The following is a 5,000-nucleotide window of genomic DNA, read 5'->3' on the forward strand; positions in this document are numbered from 1 at the left end:
GGAGCCCCAACGCCAGTGCCTGCGTCGCACGAAGTAGTCAACCGACAATCACTCCACCCGCACCCGCACGTGGCCCACCCCAACCGCCCAAATCGCAACCCAAGCGGATGAACGGCGGACTCTTCCCGCACTCGTACGTTGCAATCCACCCCTATATCTTGCGTTTCATGAAGAGTTATATCCAATATGCCAAATTCCCGCTGTCCCTATACATGCTGTAAGTCTGTGCACACAATATGAACCACACCTCAGCGAGACACTCTATCACACATTACTCTCTGCCTGTAACAGACACAGATACAATATGTAAGCACCAGCATGGACCAACGTCCGGTGCATCCTCTCCGCCACAGTACACCATCCACACTATGATAACCACACCAGGGGGTTCAATTATAAAATAGAATATCCCACCCGTCCGACATCCACAATTGCTCAGATAAGCCACCAACACCCACACATGTCCTACACAGGGGTGCACCCAACACCACCACACTGCCTCCTGTTACAGCACAGAAACAATGGCAGGAATGAATCGCACAGGTCTGCCACTCCCTTGCCGCAACCACAGACGCGGCGCGCCTCCAGTCACGAGCGAAAAGCGCATCCTGACGAGACATAACTGCTGTCACATACTGACGCTGCCTCAGACATCCACTTACAATGATCACTACCAACGAACCTCGGCCCCCCCCCCCAACACACTATCTCTTACCACGTTGTGTACTGTAATCCAACCCATTTCGCACCTTAACCTAACCCATTTTGCACCTTAACCTAACCAAATTTGTAACGCAATTTGTACCGCAATGTAACGCAATTTGTACCGCAATGTAACGCAATTTGTACCGCAATGTAACGCAATTTGTACCGCAATGTAACTCAATTTGTACCGCAATGTAACTCAATTTGTACCGCAATGTAACTCAATTTGTACCGCAATGTAACTCAATTTGTACCGCAATGTAACGCAATTTGTGCCTTAACCTAACCCAAGTTGGGCCTTAACCTAACCCAAGTTGAGCCTTAACCTAACCCAAGTTGGGCCTTAACCTAACCCAAGTTGGGCCTTAACCTAACCCAAGTTGGGCCTTAACCTAACCCAAGTTGGGCCTTAACCTAACCCAAGTTGGGCCTTAACCTAACCCAAGTTGGGCCTTAACCTAACCCAAGTTGTGCCTTAACCTAACCCACGTTGTGCCTTAACCTAACCCACGTTGTGCCTTAACCTAACCCACGTTGTGCCTTAACCTAACCCACGTTGTGCCTTAACCTAACCCACGTTGTGCCTTAACCTAACCCACGTTGTGCCTTAACCTAACCCACGTTGTGCCCTAACCTAACCCACGTTGTGCCTTAACCTAACCCACGTTGTGCCTTAACCTAACCCACGTTGTGCCTTAACCTAACCCACGTTGTGCCTTAACCTAACCCACGTTGTGCCTTAACCTAACCCACGTTGTGCCTTAACCTAACCCACGTTGTGCCTTAACCTAACCCACGTTGTGCCTTAACCTAACCCACGTTGTGCCTTAACCTAACCCACGTTGTGCCTTAACCTAACCCACGTTGTGCCTTAACCTAACCCACGTTGTGCCTTAACCTAACCCACGTTGTGCCTTAACCTAACCCACGTTGTGCCTTAACCTAACCCACGTTGTGCCTTAACCTAACCCAAGTTGTGCCTTAACCTAACCCACGTTGTGCCTTAACCTAACCCACGTTGTGCCTTAACCTGCTCTGTAATTGGCATATGACACGTTACATTAATCCAGTGTTGTCTAACCACAACCCTCTGAATATAGTTCGCTACTCGCACCGCCCACCCTCTTGTGTATCGTTTCATGTTCAACACTTCGCAAGTGTTGCTTACTTTTTACATGCTCCCGCTGTACACTGTAATGTGGACGACTGCAGGATGTACATCGCCCCCCCCCCTCCCCCCTGCCTTCGCACGCTGGTCGTTCAGGTGCTTGCGTGTTCAATGCCCTTCGCAGCTGTTCACTGGCATTCGCATGTCGAAGCGCTCAGTCTACGTCGTGGTACGGCCTGTGTCCACTGTCCGCTGATGTCGTAAGCTTAACCCTCACATTGTACTGCACATAGGTCCGTATGTACTGAATGATACGCTGTGGCACATGTGTGACCGTACAACGACTGCGCCCAACAACAGCGAACCATACGGTCCAAATGTTGTGCACTCAGCCACGTGCCGTCTCCCCATAACAGCTACATTGCAGTGTGGTACGCCATAGAGACGTGTGGGAGTAACGGACGCCCTGGATGGCGATCAGCATGAGCCGTCTGTTGATGTAGTGGCGCGTGTATTCAAACGTAGTCGTCTCTTCTCACACAGTGTGATAGCATGGTGCACCGCGTTCCACATCTGCGACATGGTACAGATGCTGGTTGACAGTCGGTCTCGTAATGGACATCGCATACGTAGGGGGCCACCTCCCACGCGTTCTCTAGTCGGGCACATTTTGTTGCGTGTATGTGGGCAGACGTAGTGTGTCGTGACACCTAACAGACAGGTATGCAATAATCGTTGCATTTGCAAACTGGGATGGACGTCTCCGTTTGCTGGTGACGTTACGCAAATGAACAACTGGTAAACCCATTGTGGTGCGGTTGTTGTTGCTGGAGGTAAATCAGTAAGGGCAAATCTGTGTGTGAAGCGATACGCGGCGGTGGCTGGGTGGGACCGTCCCCGGCCGGTGAGGGGGGGCCGCCCGGCGTGCTGGCCGCGCGGTGCGTGGGCGCACGCGCTACAGCCGGCTGGTGGGGGCGCCCAGTGGCAGGCGCGCCGGCCGACGGACGCGGCAGGCGGCGCAGCTGCGCGCCGGGGCACCCTGCGCGCGGCGCCGGGCGGCCAAAGTGGGTCCTCGCGGGCCCGGTGCGAAGCGCGGTGGACATCTGCAGTGTGCTGGTCCGACTGAGGACTGTGTGCGTTGAGGATGCGCCGCCGCCCGGCACTCGGCGCCGCGACGCCGTCTGCTGCTCGGTCGCCCCAGCGGTTCTCGCTGGTGGTTTGTATCGCAGTTGTGCAGACGTGTTGGCACGTGCGCTGTGCTGGGAGAGTTCGCTTCGGCACCCACGTGGGGCCTTTGCCCTTCTGTGGCGCTGGCGTTGGAGCTGCCGGTCACCGTAGGTGGCGCGTGTTGTCTCCCGCCGGCAATGCCACGACAGCACGCTCCCGGGCCTCTGTCGGCAGCGGCAAGCTCAGTTGGGAGCACGGGTGGTCGCACCTAAAGCGTCTACTCGCCTAACTCCGGGCGATTGCGCCTCTCTCGAACCCGACCAAGTACTTAGGACGGCGCTGCGCGCCGCCGGGACCTGAGAGGGTTTCGAGGTGTATTGTGCAGGGGAGCTCAGCCTCCTCCTGTTTGCAGAATAATTGAGCGGACGCTTGCGTGTTCGCGCGGGCCCCTGGGACACACTCCCGGGCGGCCGGCTGCTCAGCTCTAGTTGACGCAGCTCCCTGGTTGATCCTGCCAGTAGTCATATGCTTGTCTCAAAGATTAAGCCATGCATGTCTCAGTACAAGCCGCATTAAGGTGAAACCGCGAATGGCTCATTAAATCAGTTATGGTTCCTTAGATCGTACCCACGTTACTTGGATAACTGTGGTAATTCTAGAGCTAATACATGCAAACAGAGTCCCGACCAGAGATGGAAGGGACGCTTTTATTAGATCAAAACCAATCGGTCGGCTCGTCCGGTCCGTTTGCCTTGGTGACTCTGAATAACTTTGGGCTGATCGCACGGTCCTCGTACCAGCGACGCATCTTTCAAATGTCTGCCTTATCAACTGTCGATGGTAGGTTCTGCGCCTACCATGGTTGTAACGGGTAACGGGGAATCAGGGTTCGATTCCGGAGAGGGAGCCTGAGAAACGGCTACCACATCCAAGGAAGGCAGCAGGCGCGCAAATTACCCACTCCCGGCACGGGGAGGTAGTGACGAAAAATAACGATACGGGACTCATCCGAGGCCCCGTAATCGGAATGAGTACACTTTAAATCCTTTAACGAGTATCTATTGGAGGGCAAGTCTGGTGCCAGCAGCCGCGGTAATTCCAGCTCCAATAGCGTATATTAAAGTTGTTGCGGTTAAAAAGCTCGTAGTTGGATTTGTGTCCCACGCTGTTGGTTCACCGCCCGTCGGTGTTTAACTGGCATGTATCGTGGGACGTCCTGCCGGTGGGGCGAGCCGAAGGCGTGCGACCGCCTCGTGCGTGTTCGTGCGTCCCGAGGCGGACCCCGTTGAAATCCTACCAAGGTGCTCTTTATTGAGTGTCTGGGTGGGCCGGCACGTTTACTTTGAACAAATTAGAGTGCTTAAAGCAGGCAAGCCCGCCTGAATACTGTGTGCATGGAATAATGGAATAGGACCTCGGTTCTATTTTGTTGGTTTTCGGAACCCGAGGTAATGATTAATAGGGACAGGCGGGGGCATTCGTATTGCGACGTTAGAGGTGAAATTCTTGGATCGTCGCAAGACGAACAGAAGCGAAAGCATTTGCCAAGTATGTTTTCATTAATCAAGAACGAAAGTTAGAGGTTCGAAGGCGATCAGATACCGCCCTAGTTCTAACCATAAACGATGCCAGCCAGCGATCCGCCGCAGTTCCTCCGATGACTCGGCGGGCAGCCTCCGGGAAACCAAAGCTTTTGGGTTCCGGGGGAAGTATGGTTGCAAAGCTGAAACTTAAAGGAATTGACGGAAGGGCACCACCAGGAGTGGAGCCTGCGGCTTAATTTGACTCAACACGGGAAACCTCACCAGGCCCGGACACCGGAAGGATTGACAGATTGATAGCTCTTTCTTGATTCGGTGGGTGGTGGTGCATGGCCGTTCTTAGTTGGTGGAGCGATTTGTCTGGTTAATTCCGATAACGAACGAGACTCTAGCCTGCTAACTAGTCGCGTGACATCCTTCGTGCTGTCAGCGATTACTTTTCTTCTTAGAGGGACAGGCGGCTTCTAGCCGCACGAGAT

At 53.9% G+C, this 5,000-nt stretch overlaps 1 non-coding gene across 1 annotated transcript in view; it reads left to right on the forward strand.

Moving 5' to 3' along the window:
- The first annotated feature begins 3,478 nt into the window (after positions 1-3,478).
- Positions 3,479-5,000, forward strand: part of LOC126138949 (small subunit ribosomal RNA) — a 1,909-nt gene continuing 387 nt past the window's right edge. The window contains exon 1 of the ribosomal RNA XR_007528438.1: positions 3,479-5,000. This exon is cut by the window's right edge and continues 387 nt beyond it. This is a non-coding gene — a ribosomal RNA (small subunit ribosomal RNA).

This window comes from Schistocerca cancellata, unplaced genomic scaffold, assembly GCF_023864275.1.
Source record: "Schistocerca cancellata isolate TAMUIC-IGC-003103 unplaced genomic scaffold, iqSchCanc2.1 HiC_scaffold_674, whole genome shotgun sequence".
Lineage (NCBI taxonomy): Eukaryota > Metazoa > Arthropoda > Insecta > Orthoptera > Acrididae > Schistocerca > Schistocerca cancellata.